Below are 26,162 nucleotides of genomic sequence, written 5' to 3' on the forward strand. Positions count from 1 at the left end.
CTGTCTCTTCCTCCCCTCTCTCTCTCCTCCTCCTCCTCTCTCTGTCTCCTCCTCCTCCTCTCACTGTCTCCCCCTCTCACTGTCTCTTCCTCCCCCTCTCACTGTCTCTTCCTCCCCCTCTCACGGTCTCCTCCTCCTCCTCTCACTGTCTCCTCCTCTCCCTTCTCTTCCTCCTCCTCTCTCTGTCTCTTTCTCCCCCTCTCTCTCCTCCTCCTCTCTCTGTCTCTTCCTCCCCCTCTCTCTCTTCTCCTCCTCCTCTCTCTGTCTCCTCCTCCTCCTCTCACTGTCTCCCCCTCCTCTCACTGTCTCCCCCTCTCACTGTCTCCTCCTCCTCTCACTGTCTCTTCCTCCCCCTCTCTCTGTCTCCCCCTCTCACTGTCTCCTCCTCCTCTCACTGTCTCTCCCCCTCACTGTCTCCTCCTCCTCTCACTGTCTCTTCCTCCCCCTCTCACTGTCTCCTCCTCCTCTCTCTGTCTCCTCCCTCCTCCTCTCCACTGTCTCCTCCTCCTCTCACTGTCTCCCCCTCTCTCTGTCTCCTCCTCCTCTTCTCTCCAGACCAGAACACTGACCACTACAAGAGAGAGGTAAACAGCTCAACATAACAAATTCTGTCTCTACTACTGTAACAAACAACTGTTATTCTGACAGTGTGTGTGTGTGTGTGTGTGTGTGTGATGGTTACAGATTGAACACAGTAGAAGAGCTCTGGGGAGAAACCGTGTCAAGTCCTCCATCTGTCTTGAGAGGTATGGTACACACACACACACACACACACACACACACCACACACACACCACACACACACACACACACACACACACACACACACACACACAGTAACCCACATGCATACACACACACACACACACACACCACACACACACACACACCACACTAACCGTAAACCACAGTAACCCACATGCATACACACCTAACACTTAAAACATGTGTGTGTGTGTGTGTCTGTGTCTGTGTGTGTGTGTGTGTGTGTGTGTGTGTGTGTGTGTGTGTGTGTGTGTGTGTGTGTGTGTGTGTGTGTAGCTTCATGAAGTACAGTGAGCAGTATCTCCACCATGACCCCATCATGTCAGGCTGTCTCCCTAGCAACCCCTGGATCTCTGACGACACCTCACACTGGACCATCAACACTGACATGTAAAAACACACACACACACACACACACACACACACACACACACACACACACACACACACACACACACACCACACACACACACACACACACACACACACACACACAGTAACCCACATGCATACACACACACACACACACACACACACACACACACACACACACACACACACACTAACCGTAAACCACAGTAACCCACATGCATACACACCTAACACTTAAAACATGTGTGTGTGTCTGTGTGTGTGTGGTGTGTGTGTGTCTGTGTCTGTGTGTGTGTGTGTGTGTGTGTGTGTGTGTGTGTGTGTGTGTGTGTGTGTGTGTGTGTGTGTGTGTGTGTGTGTGTAGGGTGGACACTCCAACCAGGCTGAGAGTGGAGCGGTGGAGTTTCAGCTTCATAGAACTTCTGAACGACTCGATGGGAAGACGAGAGTTTATGATCTACCTGGAGAAGGAATTCAGTGGTGAACACACACACACACACACACACACACACACACACACACACACACACACACACACACACACAACGACGCGCGCTAACCGTAAACCACACGCATACACACCATATATGAGAGAGATATCTATCATCCAAATGGAGGTTAATGATTTCTGTTCTGATGAGGGAGATATCTCCATCCAAATGGAGGTTAATGATCTCTTTTCTGATGAGAGAGATATCTCCGTCCAAATGGAGGTTAATGATCTCTGTTCTGATGAGAGAGATATCTCCATCCAAATGGAGGTTAATGATCTCTGTGGGTGTGTGGTGTGTGTGGTGTGTGTGTGTGTGTTTCAGCGGAGAACCTGTGTTTCTGGGTGGCCTGTGAGGACCTGAGGCATGGAGAGAGCTCCAAGATCATCCTGAAGGTAGAGGAGGTTTACAAGTAGGTTTACACACACACACACACACACACACACACACACACACACACACACACACACACACACACACACACACACACACACACACAGGTCTACCCTTGGAGTAAAACTAATACCTTGCAGTGATTTTGCTGAGAGCTGCTTTATTGAGGAAAGTTTGAACTACTACATTTACATTTACCTTTTAGTCATTTAGCAGACGCTCTTATCCAGAGCGACTTACAGTAGTGAATGCATACATTTCAATTTCTATGACTGAGTGATGTGGTACTGTGATCTGAGTGATGTGCTATTATGACTGAGTGATGTGGTACTGTGATCTGAGTGATGTGGTATTATGACTGAGTGATGTGGTACTGTGATCTGAGTGATGTGGTACTGTGACTGAGTGATGTGGTACTGTGATCTGAGTGATGTGGTATTATGACTGAGTGATGTGGTATTATGACTGAGTGATGTGGTACTATGACTGAGTGATGTGGTACTGTGATCTGAGTGATGTGGTACTGTGATCTGAGTGATGTGGTACTGTGATCTGAGAGATGTGGTATTATGACTGAGTGATGTGGTACTGTGATCTGAGTGATGTGGTACTGTGACTGAGTGATGTGGTATTATGACTGAGTGATGTGGTACTATGACTGAGTGATGTGGTACTGTGATCTGAGTGATGTGGTACTATGACTGAGTGATGTGGTACTGTGATCTGAGTGATGTGGTACTGTGATCTGAGTGATGTGGTACTGTGATCTGAGTGATGTGGTATTATGACTGAGTGATGTGGTACTGTGATCTGAGTGATGTGGTATTATGACTGAGTGATGTGGTACTGTGATCTGAGTGATGTGGTATTATGACTGAGTGATGTGGTATTATGACTGAGTGATGTGGTACTGTGATCTGAGTGATGTGGTACTGTGATCTGAGTGATGTGGTACTGTGATCTGAGTGATGTGGGATTATGACTGAGTGATGTGTTATTATGACTGAGTGATGTGGTACTGTGATCTGAGTGATGTGGTACTGTGATCTGAGTGATGTGGTACTGTGATCTGAGTGATGTGATCTGAGTGATGTGGTATTATGACTGAGTGATGTGGTTCTGTGATCTGAGTGATGTGGTACTGTGATCTGAGTGATGTGGTACTGTAATTTGATTGATGTGGTACTGTGATCTGAGTGATGTGGTACTGTGACTGAGTGATGTGGTACTGTGATCTGAGTGATGTGGTATTAAGACTGAGTGATGTGGTATTATGACTGAGTGATGTGGTATTATGATCTGAGTGATGTGGTATTATGACTGAGTGATGTGGTATTATGATCTGAGTGATGTGGTATTATGACTGAGTGATGTGGTATTATGACTGAGTGTTGTGGTATTATGACTAAGTGATGTGGTATTATGATCTGAGTGATGTGGTATTATGACCGAGTGATGTGGTACTGTGATCTGAGTGATGTGGTACTGTGATCTGAGTGATGTGGTATTATGACTGAGTGATGTGGTACTGTGATCTGAATGATGTGGTACTGTGATCTGAGTGATGTGGTACTGTGATCTGAGTGATGTGGTATTATGACTGAGTGATGTGGTACTCTGATCTGAGTGATGTGGTACTGTGATCTGAGTGATGTGGTACTCTGATCTGAGTGATGTGGTACTGTGATCTGAGTGATGTGGTACTGTGACCTGAGTGATGTGGTACTATGACTGAGTGATGTGGAACTGTGATCTGAGTGATGTGGTACTGTGATCTGAGTGATGTGGTACTGTGACTGAGTGATGTGGTACTATGACTGAGTGATGTGGAACTGTGATCTGAGTGATGTGGTATTATGACTGAGTGATGTGGTATTATGATCTGAGTGATGTGGTACTGTGATCTGAGTGATGTGGTACTGTGATCTGAGTGATGTGGTATTATGACTGAGTGATGTTGTACTGTGATCTGACTGATGTGGTACTGTGATCTGAGTGATGTGGTATTATGACTGAGTGATGTGGTACTGTGATCTGAGTGATGTGGAACTGTGATCTGAGTGATGTGGTACTGTGATCTGAGTGATGTGGTACTGTGATCTGAGTGATGTGGTATTATGACTGAGTGATGTGGTACTGTGATCTGAGTGATGTGGTACTCTGATCTGATTGATGTGGTAATGTGACTGAGTGATATGGTACTATGATCTGAGTGATGGGGTACTGTGATCTAAGTGAATTGGTATGGTGATCTGAGTGATGCTGTACTGAGTGATGTGGTACGATGACTGAGTGATGTGGTATTGTGATCTGAGTGATGTGGTACTGTGATCTGAGTGATGTGGTACTGTGACTGAGTGATGTGGTACTGTGACTGAGTGATGTGGTATTATGACTGAGTGATGTGGTACTGTGACTGAGTGATGTGGTACTGTGATCTGAGTGATGTGGTACTGTGATCTGAGTGATGTGGTATTATGACTGAGTGATGTGGTTCTGTGATCTGAGTGATGTGGTACTGTGATCTGAGTGATGTGGTACTGTGATCTGAGTGATGTGGTATTATGACTGAGTGATGTGGTTCTGTGATCTGAGTGATGTGGTACTGTGATCTGAGTGATGTGGTTCTGTGATCTGAGTGATGTGGTTCTGTAATCTGAGTGATGTGGTATTATGATCTGAGTGATGTGGTACTGTGATCTGAATGATGTGGTACTGTGATCTGAGTGATGTGGTACTGTGATCTGTGTGATGTGATCTGAGTGATGTGGTACTGAGTGATGTGGTACTGTGACTGAGTGATGTGGTACTGTGATCTGAGTGATGTGGTATTATGACTGAGTGATGTGGTATTATGACTGAGTGATGTGGTATTATGACTGAGTGATGTGGTATTATGACTGAGTGATGTGGTATTATGACTGAGTGATGTGGTACTATGACTGAGTGATGTGGTACTGTGATCTGAGTGATGTGGTACTGTGATCTGAGTAATGTGGTACTGTGACTGGGTGATGTGGTATTATGACTGGGTGATGTGGTACTGTGCTCGGTGTGTGTAGGAACTTTCTGGCACCTGGTGCAGCTCGCTGGGTGAACATCGATAGTCGGACCATGGAGAGAACACTGGAGGGAATCAAACGACCTCATCGCTTCATTATGGACGACGCCCAGATGCACATCTACTTCCTCATGAAGAAGGTAACCCCTGACCTTTAACCCCTGAACCCTGACCTCTAGGACCCTTACACCAGGTATCTAACCTCTAACCTCTAGGACTCCTACCCCAGGTGTCTAACCTCTAATCTCTAGGACTCCTACCCCAGGTATCTAACCTCTAACCTCTAGGACTCCTACCCCAGGTATCTAACCTCTAACCTCTAGGACTCCTACCCCAGGTATCTAACCTCTAGGACTCCTACCCCAGGTATCTCACCTCTAACCTCTAGTACTACTACCCCAGCTATCTAACCTCTAACCTCTAGGACTCCTACCTCAGGTATCTAACCTCTAGGACTCCTACTCCAGGTATCTAACCTCTAGGACTCCTACCCCAGGCATCTAATCTCTAACCTCTATGACTCCTATCCCAGGTATCTAACCTCTAACCTCTAATCTCTAGGACTCCTACCCCAGGTATCTAACCTCTAACCTCTAGGACTCCTACCCCAGGTATCTAACCTCTAACCTCTAGGACTCCTACCCCAGGTATCTAACCTCTAGGCTCTAACCTCTAGGACTCCTACCCCAGGTATCTAACCTTTAACCTCTAGGACTCCTACCCCAGGTATCTAACCTCTAACCTCTAGGACTCCTACCCCAGGTATCTAACCTCTAACCTCTAGGACTCCTACCCCAGGTATCTAACCTCTAACCTCTAGGACTCCTACCCCAGGTATCTAACCTCTAGGACTCCTACCCCAGGTATCTAACCTCTAACCTCTAGGACTCCTACCCCTGGTATCTAACCTCTAGTACTCCTACCCCAGGTATCTAACCTCTAACCTCTAGGACTCCTTCCCCAGGTATCTAACCTCTAACCTCTGACCTCTAGGACTCCTACCCCAGGTATTTAACCTCTAGTACTCCTACTCCAGGTATCTAAACTCTAACCTCTAGTACTCCTACCCCAGGTATCTAACCTCTAGTACTCCTACCCCAGGTTTCTAACCTCTAACCTCTAGTACTCCTACCCCAGGTATCTAACCTCTAACCTCTTGGACGCCTACCCCAGGTATCTAACCTCTAACCTCTAGGACTCCTACCCCAGGTATCTAACCTCTAACCTCTAGTACTCCTACCCCAAGTATCTAACCTCTAACCTCTAGGACTACTACCCCAGGTATCTAACCTCTAACCTCTGACCTCTAGTACTACTACCCCAGGTATCTAACCTCTAACCTCTAGGACTCCTACCCCAGCTATCTAACCTCTGACCTCTAGGACTCCTACCCCAGGTATCTAACCTCTAACCTCTAGGACTCCTACCCCAGGTATCTAACCTCTAACCTCTAGGACTCCTACCCCAGGTATCTAACCTCTAACCTCTAGGACTCCTACACCAGGTATCTAACCTCTAGGACTCCTACCCCAGGTATCTAACCTCTAACCTCCAACCTCTAGTACTCCTACCCCAGGTATCTAACCTCTAACCTCTAGTACTCCTACCCCAGGTATCTAACCTCTAGGACTCTTACCCCAGGTATCTAACCTCTAACCTCTAGGACTACTACCCCAGGTATCTAACCTCTAACCTCTGACCTCTAGTACTACTACCCCAGGTATCTAACCTCTAACCTCTAGGACTCCTACCCCAGCTATCTAACCTCTGACCTCTAGGACTCCTACCCCAGGTATCTAACCTCTAACCTCTGAACTCTAGTACTCCTACCCCTGCTATCTAACCCCTAACCGCTAACCTCTAGGACTCCTACCCCAGGTTTCTAACCTCTAACCTCTAGGACTCCTGCCCCAGGTATCTAACCTCTAACCTCTGAACCTCTAGGTACTCCTACCCCAGGTATCTAACCTCTAACCTCTAACCTCTAGGACTCCTTTCCCAGGTATCTAATCTCTAACCTCTAGTACTCCTACCCCAGGTATCTAACATCTAACCTCTAATCTCTAGTACTCCTACCCCAGGTATCTAACCTCTAACCTCTAGGACTCCTACCCCATGTATCTAACCTCTAACCTCTAGGACTCCTACCCCAGGTATCTAACCTCTAACCTCTAGGACTCCTACCCCAGGTATCTAACCTCTAGGCTCTAACCTCTAGGACTCCTACCCCAGGTATCTAACCTCTAACCTCTAGGACTCCAACACCAGGTATCTAACCTATAACCTCTCTTGAACTCTTACCCCAGGTATTTAACCTCTAACCTCTAGGACTCCTACCCCAGGTATCTAACCTCTAGTTCTCCTACCCCAGGTATCTAACCTCTAACCTCTAGTACTTCTACCCCAGGAATCTAACCTCTAACCTCTAACCTCTAGGACTCCTGCCCCAGGTATCTAACCTCTAACCTCTAGTACCCCTACCCCAGGTATCTAACCTCTAGTACTCCTACCCCAGGTTTCTAATCTCTAACCTCTAGTACTCCTACCCCAGGTATCTAACCTCTAACCTCTAGGACTCCTACCCCAGGTATCTAACCTCTAACCTCTAGGACTCCTACCCAAGGTATCTAACCTCTAACCTCTAACCTCTAGTACTCCTACCCCAGGTATCTAACCTCTAGTACTCCTACCCCAGGTATCTAACCTCTAACCTCTAGGACTACTACCCCAGGTATCTGACCTCTAACCTCTGACCTCTAGTACTACTACCCCATGTATCTAACCTCTAACCTCTAGGACTCCTACCCCAGCTATCTAACCTCTGACCTCTAGGACTCTTACCCGAGGTATCTAACCTCTAACCTCTAGGACTCCTACCCCAGGTATCTAACCTCTAACCTCTAGGACTCCTACCCCAGGTATCTAACCTCTAACCTCTAGGACTCCTACCCCAGGTATCTAACCTCTAACCTCTAGTACTCCTACCCCAGTTATCTAACCTGTAGTAGTCCTACCCCAGGTATCTAACCTCTAACCTCTAGGACTCCTTCCCCAGGTATCTAACCTCTAACCTCTAAACTCTAGGACTCCTACCCCAGGTGTCTAACCTCTAACCTCTGACCTCTAGTACACCTACCCCAGGTATCTAACCTCTAACCTCTAGGACTCCTACCCCAGCTATCTAACCTCTGACCTCTAGAACTTCTACCCCAGGTATCTAACCTCTAACCACTAGGACTCCTACCCCAGGTATCTAACCTCTAACCTCTAGTACTCCTACCCCACGTATCTAACCTCTAACCTCTAGAACTCCTACCCCAGATTTCTAACCTCTAACCTCTAACCTCTAGTACTCCTACCCCAGGTATTTAACCTCTAGTACTCCTACCCCAGGTATCTAACCTCTAACCTCTAGGACTCCTTCCCCAGGTATCTAACCTCTAACCTCTGACCTCTAGTACTCCTACCCCAGGTATCTAACCACTAACCTATAGTACTCCTACCCCAGGTATCTAACCTCTAGTACTCCTACTCCAGGTTTCTAACCTCTAACCTCTAGTACTCCTACCCCAGGAATCTAACCTCTAACCTCTAGGACTCCTACCCCAGGTATCTAACCTCTAACCTCTAGGACTCCTACCCCAGGTATCTAACCTCTAACCTCTAGGACTCCTACCCCAGGTATCTAACCTCTAACCTCTAGTACTCATACCCCAGGTATCTAACCTCTAACCTCTAGGACTACTACCCCAGGTATCTAACCTCTAACCTCTAGTACTACTCCCCATGTATCTAACCTCTAACCTCTAGGACTCCTTCCCCAGGTATCTAACCTCTAACCTCTAAACTCTAGGACTCCTACCCCAGGTGTCTAACCTCTAACCTCTGACCTCTAGTACACCTACCCCAGGTATCTAACCTCTAACCTCTAGGACTCCTACCCCAGCTATCTAACCTCTGACCTCTAGAACTTCTACCCCAGGTATCTAACCTCTAACCACTAGGACTCCTACCCCAGGTATCTAACCTCTAACCTCTAGTACTCCTACCCCACGTATCTAACCTCTAACCTCTAGAACTCCTACCCCAGATTTCTAACCTCTAACCTCTAACCTCTAGTACTCCTACCCCAGGTATTTAACCTCTAGTACTCCTACCCCAGGTATCTAACCTCTAACCTCTAGGACTCCTTCCCCAGGTATCTAACCTCTAACCTCTGACCTCTAGTACTCCTACCCCAGGTATCTAACCACTAACCTATAGTACTCCTACCCCAGGTATCTAACCTCTAGTACTCCTACTCCAGGTTTCTAACCTCTAACCTCTAGTACTCCTACCCCAGGAATCTAACCTCTAACCTCTAGGACTCCTACCCCAGGTATCTAACCTCTAAGCTCTAGGACTCCTACCCCATGTATCTAACCTCTAACCTCTAGGACTCCTACCCCAGCTATCTAACCTCTGACCTCTAGGACTCCTACACCAGGTATCTAACCTCTAACCTCTAGGACTCCTACCCCAGGTATCTAACCTCTAACCTCTAGGACTCCTACCCCAGGTATCTAACCTCTAAGACTCCTACCCCAGGTATCTAACCTCTAACCTCTGGTACTCCTACCCCAGGTATCTAACCTCTAACCTCTGACCTCTAGTACTACTACCCCAGGTATCTAACCTCTAACCTCTAGGAGTCCTACCCCAGCTATCTAACCTCTGACCTCTAGGACTCCCACCCCAGGTATCTAACCTCTAACCTCTAGGACTCCTACCCCAGGTATCTAACCTCTAAGCTCTAGGACTCCTACCCCAGGTATCTAACCTCTAACCTCTAGGACTCCTACCCCAGGTATCTAACCTCTAGGACTCCTACCCCAGGTATCTAACCTCTAACCTCGAACCTCTAGTACTCCTACCCCAGGTATCTAACCTCTAACCTCTAGTACTCCTACCCCAGGTATCTAACCTCTAGGACTCTTACCCCAGGTATCTAACCTCTAACCTCTAGGACTCCTACCCCAGGTATCTAACCTCTAACCTCTAGGACTCCTACCCCAGGTATCTAACCTCTAACCTCTAGGACTCCTACCCCAGGTATCTAACCTCTAACCTCTAGGACTCCTACCCCAGGTATCTAACCTCTAGGACTCCTACCCCAGGTATCTAACCTCTAACCTCTAGGACTCCTACCCCTGGTATCTAACCTCTAGTACTCCTACCCCAGGTATCTAACCTCTAACCTCTTAGGACTCCTTCCCCAGGTATCTAACCTCTAACCTCTGACCTCTAGGACTCCTACCCCAGGTATTTAACCTCTAGTACTCCTACTCCAGGTATCTAAACTCTAACCTCTAGTACTCCTACCCCAGGTATCTAACCTCTAGTACTCCTACCCCAGGTTTCTAACCTCTAACCTCTAGTACTCCTACCCCAGGTATCTAACCTCTAACCTCTAGGACTCCTACCCCAGATATCTAACCTCTAACCTCTTGGACGCCTACCCCAGGTATCTAACCTCTAACCTCTAGGACTCCTACCCCAGGTATCTAACCTCTAACCTCTAGTACTCCTACCCCAAGTATCTAACCTCTAACCTCTAGGACTACTACCCCAGGTATCTAACCTCTAACCTCTGACCTCTAGTACTACTACCCCAGGTATCTAACCTCTAACCTCTAGGACTCCTACCCCAGCTATCTAACCTCTGACCTCTAGGACTCCTACCCCAGGTATCTAACCTCTAACCTCTAGGACTCCTACCCCAGGTATCTAACCTCTAACCTCTAGGACTCCTACCCCAGGTATCTAACCTCTAACCTCTAGGACTCCTACACCAGGTATCTAACCTCTAGGACTCCTACCCCAGGTATCTAACCTCTAACCTCCAACCTCTAGTACTCCTACCCCAGGTATCTAACCTCTAACCTCTAGTACTCCTACCCCAGGTATCTAACCTCTAGGACTCTTACCCCAGGTATCTAACCTCTAACCTCTAGGACTACTACCCCAGGTATCTAACCTCTAACCTCTGACCTCTAGTACTACTACCCCAGGTATCTAACCTCTAACCTCTAGGACTCCTACCCCAGCTATCTAACCTCTGACCTCTAGGACTCCTACCCCAGGTATCTAACCTCTAACCTCTGAACTCTAGTACTCCTACCCCTGCTATCTAACCCCTAACCGCTAACCTCTAGGACTCCTACCCCAGGTTTCTAACCTCTAACCTCTAACCTCTAGGACTCCTGCCCCAGGTATCTAACCTCTAACCTCTAACCTCTAGAACTCCTACCCCAGGTATCTAACCTCTAACCTCTAGGACTCCTACCTCAGGTATCTAACCTCTAACCTCTGAACTCTAGTACTCCTACCCCAGGTATCTAACCTCTAACCTCTAACCTCTAGGACTCCTTTCCCAGGTATCTAATCTCTAACCTCTAGTACTCCTACCCCAGGTATCTAACATCTAACCTCTAACCTCTAGTACTCCTACCCCAGGTATCTAACCTCTAACCTCTAGGGCTCCTACCCCATGTATCTAACCTCTAACCTCTAGGACTCCTACCCCAGGTATCTAACCTCTAACCTCTAGGACTCCTACCCCAGGTATCTAACCTCTAGGCTCTAACCTCTAGGACTCCTACCCCAGGTATCTAACCTCTAACCTCTAGGACTCCAACACCAGGTATCTAACCTATAACCTCTCTTGAACTCTTACCCCAGGTATTTAACCTCTAACCTCTAGGACTCCTACCCCAGGTATCTAACCTCTAGTTCTCCTACCCCAGGTATCTAACCTCTAACCTCTAGTACTTCTACCCCAGGAATCTAACCTCTAACCTCTAACCTCTAGGACTCCTGCCCCAGGTATCTAACCTCTAACCTCTAGTACCCCTACCCCAGGTATCTAACCTCTAGTACTCCTACCCCAGGTTTCTAATCTCTAACCTCTAGTACTCCTACCCCAGGTATCTAACCTCTAACCTCTAGGACTCCTACCCCAGGTATCTAACCTCTAACCTCTAGGACTCCTACCCAAGGTATCTAACCTCTAACCTCTAACCTCTAGTACTCCTACCCCAGGTATCTAACCTCTAACCTCTAGTACTCCTACCCCAGGTATCTAACCTCTAACCTCTAGGACTACTACCCCAGGTATCTGACCTCTGACCTCTAGTACTACTACCCCATGTATCTAACCTCTAACCTCTAGGCTCCTACCCCAGCTATCTAACCTCTGACCTCTAGGACTCCTACCCCAGCTATCTAACCTCTGACCTCTAGGACTCCTACCCGAGGTATCTAACCTCTAACCTCTAGGACTCCTACCCCAGGTATCTAACCTCTAACCTCTAGGACTCCTACCCCAGGTATCTAACCTCTAACCTCTAGGACTCCTACCCCAGGTATCTAACCTCTAACCTCTAGTACTCCTACCCCAGTTATCTAACCTGTAGTAGTCCTACCCCAGGTATCTAACCTCTAACCTCTAGGACTCCTTCCCCAGGTATCTAACCTCTAACCTCTAAACTCTAGGACTCCTACCCCAGGTGTCTAACCTCTAACCTCTGACCTCTAGTACACCTACCCCAGGTATCTAACCTCTAACCTCTAGGACTCCTACCCCAGCTATCTAACCTCTGACCTCTAGAACTTCTACCCCAGGTATCTAACCTCTAACCACTAGGACTCCTACCCCAGGTATCTAACCTCTAACCTCTAGTACTCCTACCCCACGTATCTAACCTCTAACCTCTAGAACTCCTACCCCAGATTTCTAACCTCTAACCTCTAACCTCTAGTACTCCTACCCCAGGTATTTAACCTCTAGTACTCCTACCCCAGGTATCTAACCTCTAACCTCTAGGACTCCTTCCCCAGGTATCTAACCTCTAACCTCTGACCTCTATGACTCCTACCCAAGGTATCTAACCTCTAGTACTCCTACCCCAGGTATCTAACCACTAACCTATAGTACTCCTACCCCAGGTATCTAACCTCTAGTACTCCTACTCCAGGTTTCTAACCTCTAACCTCTAGTACTCCTACCCCAGGAATCTAACCTCTAGGACTCTTACCCCAGGTATCTAACCTCTAACCTCTAGGACTCCTACCCCAGGTATCTAACCTCTAACCTCTGACCTCTAGTACTACTACCCCAGGTATCTAACCTCTAACCTCTAGGACTCCTACCCCAGCTATCTAACCTCTGACCTCTAGGACTCCTACCCCAGGTATCTAACCTCTAACCTCTAGGACTCCTACCCCAGGTATCTAACCTCTAACCTCTAGGACTCCTACCCCAGGTATCTAACCTCTAACCTCTAGGACTCCTACCCCAGGTATCTAACCTCTAACCTCTAGGACTCCTACCCCAGGTATCTAACCTCTAACCTCGAACCTCTAGTACTCCTACCCCAGGTATCTAACCTCTAACCTCTAGTACTCCTACCCCAGGTATCTAACCTCTAGGACTCTTACCCCAGGTATCTAACCTCTAACCTCTAGGACTCCTACCCCAGGTATCTAACCTCTAACCTCTAGGAATCCTACCCCAGGTATCTAAACTCTAACCTCTGAACATTAGTACTCCTACCCCAGCTATCTAACCCCTAACCGCTAACCTCTAGGACTCCTACCCCAGGTATCTAACCTCTAACCTCTAGGACTCCTGGCCCAGGTATCTAACCTCTAACCTCTAGGACTCCTACCCCAGGTATCTAACCTCTAACCTCTGACCTCTAGTACTACTACCCCAGGTATCTAACCTCTAACCTCTAGGAGTCCTACCCCAGCTATCTAACCTCTGACCTCTAGGACTCCCACCCCAGGTATCTAACCTCTAACCTCTAGGACTCCTACCCCAGGTATCTAACCTCTAAGCTCTAGGACTCCTACCCCAGGTATCTAACCTCTAACCTCTAGGACTCCTACCCCAGGTATCTAACCTCTAACCTCTAGGACTCCTACCCCAGGTATCTAACCTCTAACCTCGAACCTCTAGTACTCCTACCCCAGGTATCTAACCTCTAACCTCTAGTACTCCTACCCCAGGTCTCTAACCTCTAGGACTCTTACCCCAGGTATCTAACCTCTAACCTCTAGGACTCCTACCCCAGGTATCTAACCTCTAACCTCTAGGACTCCTACCCCAGGTATCTAACCTCTAACCTCTAACCTCTAGGACTCCTGCCCCAGGTATCTAACCTCTAACCTCTAAGACTCCTACCCCAGGTATCTAACCTCTAACCTCTAGGACTCCGACCTCAGGTATCTAACCTCTAAACTCTAACCTCTAGGACTCCTTCCCCAGGTATCTAATCTCTAACCTCTAGTACTCCTACCCCAGGTATCTAACCTCTAAACTCTAACCTCTAGGACTCCTTCCCCAGGTATCTAATCTCTAACCTCTAGTACTCCTACCCCAGGTATCTAACATCTAACCTCTAACCTCTAGTACTCCTACCCCAGGTATCTAATATCTAACCTCTAGGACTCCTACCCCAGGTATCTAACAACTAACCTCTAGTACTCCTACCCCAGGTATCTAACCTCTACCTCTAGGACTCCTACCCCAGGTATCTAATCTCTAAACTCTAGGACTCCTACCCCACGTATCTAACCTCTAAGCTCTAGTAGTCCGACCCCAGGTATCTACCCTCTAGTACTCCTACGCCAGGTATCTAAAGTCTAACCTCTAGGACTCCTACCCCAGGTATCTAACCTCTAACCTCTAGTACTCCTACCCCAGGTATCTAACCTTTAGTACTCCTACCCCAGGTATCTAACCTCTAACCTCTAGGACTCTTTCGCCAGGTATCTAACCTCTAACCTCTGACCTCTAGGACTCCTACCCCAGGTATCTAACCTCTAGTACTTCTACCCCAGGTATCTAACCTCTAACCTCTAGTACTCCTACCCCAGGTATCTAACCTCTAGTTCTCCTACCCCAGGTTTCTAACCTCTAACCTCTAGTACTCCTACCCCAGGTATCTAACATCTAACCTCTAGGACTCCTACCCCAGGTATCTAACCTCTAACCTCTAGGACCCGAACCCCAGGTATCTAACCTCTAACCTCTAGTGCTCCTACCCCAGGTATCTAACCTCTAACCTCTAGTTCTCCTACCCCAGGTATCTAACCTCAAACCTCTAGGACTCCTACCCCAGGTATCTAACCTCTAACCTCTAGGACTCCTACCCCAGGTATCTAACCTCTAGGCTCTAACCTCTAGGACTCCTACCCCAGGTATCTAACCTCTAACCTCTAGGACTCCAACACCAGGTATCTAACCTATAACCTCTCTTGTACTCTTACCCCAGGTATCTAACCTCTAACCTCTAGGACTCCTACCCCAGGTATCTAACCTCTAGTTCTCCTACCCCAGGTATCTAACCTCTAACCTCTAGTACTCCTACCCCAGGTATCTAACCTCTAACCTCTAACCTCTAGGACTCCTTCCCCAGGTATCTAATCTCTAACCTCTAGTACTCCTACCCCAGGTATCTAACATCTAACCTCTGACCTCTAGTACTCCTACCCCAGGTATCTAACCTCTAACCTCTAGGACTCCTACCCCAGCTATCTAACCTCTGACCTCTAGTACTCCTACCCCAGGTATCTAACCTCTAACCTCTAGGACTCCTACCCCAGGTATCTAACCTCTAACCTCTAGGACTCCTACCCCACGTATCTAACCTCTAAGCTCTAGTAGTCCGACCCCAGGTATCTACCCTCTAGTACTCCTACCCCAGGTATCTAAAGTCTAACCTCTAGGACTCCTACCCCAGGTATCTAACCTCTAACCTCTAGTACTCCTACCCCAGGTATCTAACCTCTAGTACTCCTACCCCAAGTATCTAACCTCTAACCTCTAGGACTCCTTCCCCAGGTATCTAACCTTTAACCTCTATGGGCTAGGTGGGACGCTAGCGTGCCACCCGTGGTGCACTCCATCAACAGCAGGTGCATTTCAAGAGCGGCAAATTTGAATCCAAATAAATGTCAAAATTCAAATTTTTCAAACATACAACTATTTTACACCCTTTGAAAGATAAACATCTCCTTAATCTAACCACGTTTTACGATTTCAAAAAGGTTTTACGGCGAAAGCATAAATTTAGAGTATGTTAGGACAGTACATTTACAAGAGTTGTGTGTAATGTTTTGTCAAGTCAAAGACAGGGTCACCAAAACCATAAAACCAGCTAAAATGATGCACTAACCTTTTACAATCTCCATCAGATGACACTCCTAGGACATTATGTTAGACAATGCATGCATTTTTAGTTCTATCAAGTTCATATTTATATACAAAAACAGCGTTTTACTATGGCATTGATGTTGAGGAAATCGTTTCCCTCCAATAACCGGCAGTCAAGTCAGCGTCACAAATTAAATAATTAAAATTAGAAAACATTGGTAAAATATTATATTGTCATTTAAAGAATTATAGATTTACATCTCTTGAACGCAATCAACTTGCCAGATTTAAAAATAACCTTACTGGGAAATCACACTTTGCAATAATCTGAGCACTGCGCCCAGAAAAATACACGTTGCGATACAGACTAGACGTCATGTTGGGGAGATCTAAAATCGAAAATACTATGTAAATAATCCATTACCTTTGATTCTCTTCATCAGATGTCACTTCCAGGTATCACAGGTCCATAACGAATGTAGTTTTGTTCAAAAAAGCTCATCATTTATGTCCAAAAATCTCCGTCTTGTTAGCACATGATCTAAGCCAGCCGGACTTCTCGTCATGAACGAGGGGAAAAAATATATTTACGTTCGTTCAAACATGTCAAACGTTGTATAGCATAAATCATTAGGGCCTTTTTTAACCAGAACATGAATAATATTCAAGGTGGACGAATGCATACTCTTTTATAACGTATTGGAACGAGGGTACCCAACATGAACTCGCGCGCCAGGTGTCTAATGGGACATCATCGTTCCATGGCTCTTGTTCGGTCAGATCTCCCTCCAGAAGACTCAAAACACTTTGTAAAGGCTGGTGACATCTAGTGGAAGCAATAGGAAGTGCCAAAATATTCCTCAGCCCCTGTGTTTTTCAATGGGATAGGTTTAAAGGTAATACAACACATCAGGTATTCACTTCCTGTCAGAAAATGTCTCAGGGTTTTGCCTGCCAAATGAGTTCTGTTATACTCACAGACACCATTCAAACAGTTTTAGAAACTTTAGAGTGTTTTCTATCCATATATAATAAGTATATGCATATTCTAGTTACTGGGTAGGATTAGTAACCAGATTAAATCGGGTACATTTTTTTTATCCAGACGTGCAAATGCTGCCCCCTAGCCCTAACAGGCTAACCTCTGACCTCTAGGACTCCTACCCCAGGTATCTAACCTCTAGTACTTCTACCCCAGGTATCTAACCTCTAACCTCTAGTACTCCTCCCCCAGGTATCTAACCTCTAGTTCTCCTACCCCAGGTTTCTAACCTCTAACCTCTAGTACTCCTACCCCAGGTATCTAACCTCTAACCTCTAGGACTCCTACCCCAGGTATCTAACCTCTAACCTCTAGGACTACTACCCCAGGTATCTAACCTCTAACCTCTGACCTCTAGTACTACTACCCCAGGTATCTAACCTCTAACCTCTAGGACTCCTACCCCAGCTATCTAACCTCTGATCCCTGGACTCCTACCGCAGGTATCTAACCTCTAACCTCTAGGACTCCTACCCCAGGTATCTAACCTCTAACCTCTAGGACTCCTACCCCAGGTATCTAACCTCTAACCTCTAGGACTCCTACCCCAGGTATCTAACCTCTAACCTCTAGTACTCCTACCCCAGGTCTACCTCTAACCTGTAGTAGTCCTACCCCAGGTATCTAACCTCTAACCTCTAGGACTCCTTCCCCAGATATCTAACCTCTAACCTCTAAACTCTAGGACTCCTACCCAAGGTATCTAACCTCTAACCTCTAGTACTCATACCCCAGGTATCTAACCTCTAACCTCTAGGACTCCTACCCCAGGTATCTAACCTCTAACCTCTAGGACTCCTTCCCCAGGTATCTAACCTCTAACCTCTGACCTCTAGGACTCCTACCCAAGGTATCTAACCTCTAGTACTCCTACCCCAGGTATCTAACCACTAACCTCTAGTACTCCTACCCCAGGTATCTAACCTCTTGTACTCCTACTCCAGGTTTCTAACCTCTAACCTCTAGTACTCCTACCCCAGGAATATAACCTCTGACCTCTAGTACTACTCCCCAGGTATCTAACCTCTAACCTCTAGGACTCCTACCCCAGCTATCTAACATCTGACCTCTAGGACTCCTACACCAGGTATCTAACCTCTAACCTCTAGGACTCCTACCCCAGGTATCTAACCTCTAATCTCTAGGACTCCTACCCCAGGTATCTAACCTCTAAGACTCCTACCCCAGGTATCTAAGCTCTAACCTCTGGTACTCCTACCCCAGGTATCTAACCTCTAGGACTCTTACCCCAGGTATCTAACCTCTAACCTCTTGGACTCCTATCCCCAGGTATCTAACCTCTAAACTCTGACCTCTAGTACTACTACCCCAGGTATCTAACCTCTAACCTCTAGGAGTCCTACCCCAGCTATCTAACCTCTGACCTCTAGGACTCCCACACCAGGTATCTAACCTCTAACCTCTAGGACTCCTACCCCAGGTATCTAACCTCTAAGCTCTAGGACTCCTACCCCAGGTATCTAACCTCTAACCTCTAGGACTCCTACCCCAGGTATCTAACCTCTAACCTCTAGGACTCCTACCCCAGGTATCTAACCTCTAACCTCCAACCTCTAGTACTCCTACCCCAGGTATCTAACCTCTAACCTCTAGTACTCCTACCCCAGGTATCTAACCTCTAACCTCTAGGACTCCTACCCCAGGTATCTAACCTCTAACCTCTAGGACTCCTACCCCAGGTATCTAACCTCTAACCTCCAACCTCTAGTACTCCTACCCCAGGTATCTAACCTCTAACCTCTAGTACTCCTACCCCAGGTATCTAACCTCTAGGACTCTTACCCCAGGTATCTAACCTCTAACCTCTAGGACTCCTACCCCAGGTATCTAACCTCTAACCTCTAGTTCTCCTACCCCAGGTATCTAACCTCTAACCTCTAGGACTCCTACCCCAGGTATCTAACCTCTAACCTCTAGGACTCCTAACCCAGGTATCTAAACTCTAACCTCTGAACTTTAGTACTCCTACCCCAGCTATCTAACCCCTAACCGCTAACCTCTAGGACTCCTACCCCAGGTATCTAACCTCTAACCTCTAGGACTCCTGCCCCAGGTATCTAACCTCTAACCTCTAAGACTCCTACCCCAGGTATCTAACCTCTAACCTCTAGGACTCCGACCTCAGGTATCTAATCTCTAACCTCTGAACTCTAGTACTCCTACCCCAGGTATCTAACCTCTAACCTCTAACCTCTAGGACTCCTTCCCCAGGTATCTAATCTCTAACCTCTAGTACTCCTACCCCAGGTATCTAACATCTAACCTCTAACCTCTAGTACTCCTACCCCAGGTATCTAATCTCTAACCTCTAGGACTCCTACCCCAGGTATCTAACAACTAACCTCTAGTTCTCCTACCCCAGGTATCTAACCTCTACCTCTAGGACTCCTACCCCAGGTATCTAATGTCTAAACTCTAGGACTCCTACCCCACGTATCTAACCTCTATGCTCTAGTAGTCCGACCCCAGGTAGCTACCCTCTAGTACTCCTACCCCAGTTATCTAAAGTCTAACCTCTAGGACTCCTACCCCAGGTATCTAACCTCTAACCTCTAGTACTCCTACCCCAGGTATCTAACCTCTAGTACTCCTACCCCAGGTATCTAACCTCTAACCTCTAGGACTCCTTCGCCAGGTATCTAACCTCTAACCTCTGACCTCTAGGACTCCTACCCCAGGTATCTAACCTCTAGTACTTCTACCCCAGGTATCTAACCTCTAACCTCTAGTACTCCTACCCCAGGTATCTAACCTCTAGTTCTCCTACCCCAGGTTTCTAACCTCTAGTACTCCTACCCCAGGTATCTAACCTCTAACCTCTAGGACTCCTACCCCAGGTATGTAACCTCTAACCTCTAGGACTCCTACCCCAGGTATCTAACCTCTAACCTCTAGTGCTCCTACCCCAGGTATCTAACCTCTAACCTCTAGTTCTCCTACCCCAGGTATATAACCTCTAACCTCTAGGACTCCTACCCCAGGTATCTAACCTCTAGGACTCCAACACCAGGTATCTAACCTATAACCTCTCTTGTACTCTTACCCCAGGTATTTAACCTCTAACCTCTAGGACTCCTACCCCAGGTATCTAACCTCTAGTTCTCCTACCCCAGGTATCTAACCTCTAACCTCTAGAACCTCTACCCCAGGAATCTAACCTCTAACCTCTAACCTCTAGGACTCCTGCCCCAGGTATCTAACCTCTAACCTCTAGTACCCCTACCCCAGGTATCTAACCTCTAGTACTCCTACCCCAGGTTTCTAATCTCTAACCTCTAGTACTCCTACCCCAGGTATCTAACCTCTAACCTCTAGGACTCCTACCCCAGGTATCTAACCTCTAACCTCTAGTACTCCTACCCCAGGTATCTAACCTCTAACCTCTAGGACTACTACCCCAGGTATCTAACCTCTAACCTCTGACCTCTAGTACTACTACCCCAGGTATCTAACCTCTAACCTCTAGGACTCCTACCCCAGCTATCTAACCTCTGACCTCTAGGACTCCTACCCCAGGTATCTAACCTCTAACCTCTAGGACTCCTACCCCAGGCATCTAACATCTAACCTCCATGACTCCTACCCCAGGTATCTAACCTCTAACCTCTAGGACTCCTACCCCAGGTATCTAACCTCTAACCTCTAGTACTCATACCCCAGGTATCTAACCTCTAACCTCTGACCTCTAGTACTACTCCCCAGGTATCTAACCTCTAACCTCTAGGACTCCTACCCCAGCTATCTAACCTCTGACCTCTAGGACTTCTACACCAGGTATCTAACCTCTAACCTCTAGGAGTCCTACCCCAGGTATCTAACCTCTAACCTCTAGGACTCCTACCCCAGGAATCTAACCTCTAGGACTCTTACCCCAGGTATCTAACCTCTAACCTCTAGGACTCCTATCCCCAGGTATCTAACCTCTAACCTCTAGTACTACTACCCCAGGTATCTAACCTCTAGGAGTCCTACCCCAGCTATCTAACCTCTGACCTCTAGGACTCCCACCCCAAGTATCTAACCTCTAACCTCTAGGACTCCTACCCCAGGTATCTAACCTCTAAGCTCTAGGACTCCTACCCCAGGTATCTAACCTCTAACCTCTAGGACTCCTACCCCAGGTATCTAACCGATAAACCTCTAGGACTCCTACACCTGGTATCTAACCTCTAACCTCCAACCTCTAGTACTACTACCCCAGGTATCTAACCTCTAACCTCTAGTACTCCTACCCCAGGTATCTAACCTCTAGGACTCTTACCCCAGGTATCTAACCTCTAAGCTCTAGGACTCCTACCCCAGGTATCTAACCTCTAACCTCTAGGACTCCTACCCCAGGTATCTAACCTCTAACCTCTAGGACTCCTACCCCAGGTATCTAACCTCTAACCTCCAACCTCTAGTACTCCTACCCCAGGTATCTAACCTCTAACCTCTAGTACTCCTACCCCAGGTATCTAACCTCTGACCTCTAGGACTCCTACCCCAGGTATCTAACCTCTAACCTCTAGGACTCCTACCCCAGGTATCTAACATCTAACCTCCATGACTCCTACCCCAGGTATCTAACCTCTAACCTCTAGGACTCCTACCCCAGGTATCTAACCTCTAACCTCTAGTACTCCTACCCCAGTTATCTAACCTGTAGTAGTCCTACCCCATGTATCTAACCTCTAACCTCTAGGACTCCTTCCCCAGGTATCTAACCTCTAACCTCTAAACTCTAGGACTCCTACCCCAGGTGTCTGACCTCTAACCTCTGACCTCTAGTACACCTACCCCAGGTATCTAAACTCTAACCTCTAGGACTCCTACCCCAGCTATCTAACCTCTGACCTCTAGAACTCCTACCCCAGGTATCTAACCTCTAACCACTAGGACTCCTACCCCAGGTATCTAACCTCTAACCTCTAGTACTCCTACCCCACGTATCTAACCTTTAACCTCTAGAACTCCTACCCCAGATTTCTAACCTCTAACCTCTAACCTCTAGTACTCCTACCCCAGGTATTTAACCTCTAGTACTCCTACCCCAGGTATCTAACCTCTAACCTCTAGGACTCCTACCCCAGGTATCTAACCTCTAACCTCTAGGACTCCTACCCCAGGTATCTAACCTCTAACCTCTAGGACTCCTACCCCAGGTATCTAACCTCTAACCTCTAGTACTCATACCCCAGGTATCTAACCTCTAGGACTACTACCCCAGGTATCTAACCTCTAACCTCTGACCTCTAGTACTACTCCCCAGGTATCTAACCTCTAACCTCTAGGACTCCTACCCCAGCTATCTAACCTCTGACCTCTAGGACTCCTACACCAGGTATCTAACCTCTAACCTCTAGGACTCCTACCCCAGGTATCTAACCTCTAACCTCTAGGACTTCCTACCCCAGGTATCTAACCTCTAGGACTCTTACCCCAGGTATCTAACCTCTAACCTCTAGGACTCCTATCCCCAGGTATCTAACCTCTAACCTCTAGTACTACTACCCCAGGTATCTAACCTCTAACCTCTAGGAGTCCTACCCCAGCTATCTAACCTCTGACCTCTAGGACTCCCACCCCAAGTATCTAACCTCTAACCTCTAGGACTACTACCCCAGGTATCTAACCTCTAAGCTCTAGGACTCCTACCCCAGGTATCTAACCTCTAACCTCTAGGCCTCCTACCCCAGGTATCTAACCTCTAACCTATCTAATCTCTAACCTCTAGTACTCCTACCCCAGGTATCTAACATCTAACCTCTAACCTCTAGTACTCCTACCCCAGGTATCTAATCTCTAGGACTCCTACCCCAGGTATCTAACAACTAACCTCTAGTTCTCCTACCCCAGGTATCTAACCTCTACCTCTTGGACTCCTACCCCAGGTATCTAATGTCTAAACTCTAGGACTCCTACCCCACGTATCTAACCTCTAAGCTCTAGTAGTCCGACCCCAGTTATCTACCCTCTAGTACTCCTACCCCAGGTATCTAAAGTCTAACCTCTAGGACTCCTACCCCAGGTATCTAACCTCTAACCTCTAGTACTCCTACCCCAGGTATCTAACCTCTAGTACTCCTACCCCAGGTATCTAACCTCTAACCTCTAGGACTCCTTCGCCAGGTATCTAACCTCTAACCTCTGACCTCTAGGACTCCTACCCCAGGTATCTAACCTCTAGTACTTCTACCCCAGGTATCTAACCTCTAACCTCTAGTACTCCTACCCCAGGTATCTAACCTCTAACCTCTAGGACTCCTACCCCAGGTATCTAACCTCTAACCTCCAACCTCTAGTACTCCTACCCCAGGTATCTAACCTCTAACCTCTAGTACTCCTACCCCAGGTATCTAACCTCTAGGACTCTTACCCCAGGTATCTAACCTCTAACCTCTAGGACTCCTACCCCAGGTATCTAACCTCTAACCTCCAGTTCTACTACCCCAGGTATCTAACCTCTAACCTCTAGGACTCCTACCCCAGGTATCTAACCTCTAACCTCCAACCTCTAGTACTCCTACCCCAGGTATCTAACCTCTAACCTCTAGTACTCCTACCCCAGGTATCTAACCTCTGACCTCTAGGACTCCTACCCCAGGTATCTAACCTCTAACCTCTAGGACTCCTACCCCAGGTATCTAACATCTAACCTCCATGACTCCTACCCCAGGTATCTAACCTCTAACCTCTAGGACTCCTACCCCAGGTATATAACCTCTAACCTCTAGTACTCCTACCCCAGTTATCTAACCTGTAGTAGTCCTACCCCAGGTATCTAACCTCTAACCTCTAGGACTCCTTCCCCAGGTATCTAACCTCTAACCTCTAAACTCTAGGACTCCTACCCCAGGTGTCTGACCTCTAGACCTCTGACCCCAGGTATCTAACCTCTAACCTCTAGGACTCCTACCCCAGCTATCTAACCTCTGACCTCTAGAACTCCTACCCCAGGTATCTAACCTCTAACCACTAGGACTCCTACCCCAGGTATCTAACCTCTAACCTCTAGTACTCCTACCCCACGTATCTAACCTTTAACCTCTAGAACTCCTACCCCAGATTTGTAACCTCTAACCTCTAACCTCTAGTACTCCTACCCCAGGTATTTAACCTCTAGTACTCCTACCCCAGGTATCTAACCTCTAACCTCTAGGACTCCTACCCCAGGTATCTAACCTCTAACCTCTAGGACTCCTACCCCAGGTATCTAACCTCTAACCTCTAGGACTCCTACCCCAGGTATCTAACCTCTAACCTCTAGTACTCATACCCCAGGTATCTAACCTCTAGGACTACTACCCCAGGTATCTAACCTCTAACCTCTGACCTCTAGTACTACTCCCCAGGTATCTAACCTCTAACCTCTAGGACTCCTACTCCAGCTATCTAACCTCTGACCTCTAGGACTCCTACACCAGGTATCTAACCTCTAACCTCTAGGACTCCTACCCCAGGTATCTAACCTCTAACCTCTAGGACTTCCTACCCCAGGTATCTAACCTCTAGGACTCTTACCCCAGGTATCTAACCTCTAACCTCTAGTACTACTACCCCAGGTATCTAACCTCTAACCTCTAGGAGTCCTACCCCAGCTATCTAACCTCTGACCTCTAGGACTCCCACCCCAAGTATCTAACCTCTAACCTCTAGGACTACTACCCCAGGTATCTAACCTCTAAGCTCTAGGACTCCTACCCCAGGTATCTAACCTCTAACCTCTAGGACTCCTACCCCAGGTATCTAACCTCTAACCTCTAGGACTCCTACCCCAGGTATCTAACCTCTAACCTCCAACCTCTAGTACTCCTACCCCAGGTATCTAACCTCTAACCTCTAGTACTCCTACCCCAGGTATCTAACCTCTAGGACTCTTACCCCAGGTATCTAACCTCTAACCTCTAGGACTCCTACCCCAGGTATCTAACCTCTAACCTCCAGTTCTACTACCCCAGGTATCTAACCTCTAACCTCTAGGACTCCTACCCCAGGTATCTAACCTCTAACCTCTAGGACTCCTACCCCAGGTATCTAAACTCTAACCTCTGAACTTTAGTACTCCTACCCCAGCTATCTAACCCCTAACCGCTAACCTCTAGGACTCCTACCCCAGGTATCTAACCTCTAACCTCTAGGACTCCTGCCCCAGGTATCTAACCTCTAACCTCTAAGACTCCTACCCCAGGTATCCAACCTCTAACCTCTAGGACTCCGACCTCAGGTATCTAATCTCTAACCTCTGAACTCTAGTACTCCTACCCCAGGTATCTAACCTCTAACCTCTAACCTCTAGGACTCCTTCCCCAGGTATCTAATCTCTAACCTCTAGTACTCCTACCCCAGGTATCTAACATCTAACCTCTAACCTCTAGTACTCCTACCCCAGGTATCTAATCTCTAACCTCTAGGACTCCTACCCCAGGTATCTAACAACTAACCTCTAGTTCTCCTACCCCAGGTATCTAACCTCTACCTCTAGGACTCCTACCCCAGGTATCTAATGTCTAAACTCTAGGACTCCTACCCCACGTATCTAACCTCTAAGCTCTAGTACTCCTACCCCAGGTATCTAACCTCTAGTACTCCTACCCCAGGTATCTAAAGTCTAACCTCTAGGACTCCTACCCCAGGTATCTAACCTCTAACCTCTAGTACTCCTACCCCAGGTATCTAACCTCTAGTACTCCTACCCCAGGTATCTAACCTCTAACCTCTAGGACTCCTTCGCCAGGTATCTAACCTCTAACCTCTGACCTCTAGGACTCCTACCCCAGGTATCTAACCTCTAGTACTTCTACCCCAGGTATCTAACCTCTAACCTCTAGTACTCCT

The 26,162-nt window shown here is 47.3% G+C and overlaps 1 non-coding gene across 1 annotated transcript; it reads left to right on the forward strand.

The window, feature by feature from the left end:
* Window positions 1-552: 552 nt before the first annotated feature.
* LOC106607567 (uncharacterized) lies at window positions 553-1,670 on the forward strand. Its single transcript, XR_014379552.1, has 4 exons — window positions 553-584; window positions 685-746; window positions 1,042-1,155; window positions 1,502-1,670. It is a non-coding gene; the product is annotated as an uncharacterized LOC106607567 (transcript).
* Window positions 1,671-26,162: the final 24,492 nt, after the last annotated feature.

Source organism: Salmo salar, chromosome 12 (genome assembly GCF_965601325.2).
Source record: "Salmo salar chromosome 12, fSalSal1, whole genome shotgun sequence".
NCBI lineage: Eukaryota > Metazoa > Chordata > Actinopteri > Salmoniformes > Salmonidae > Salmo > Salmo salar.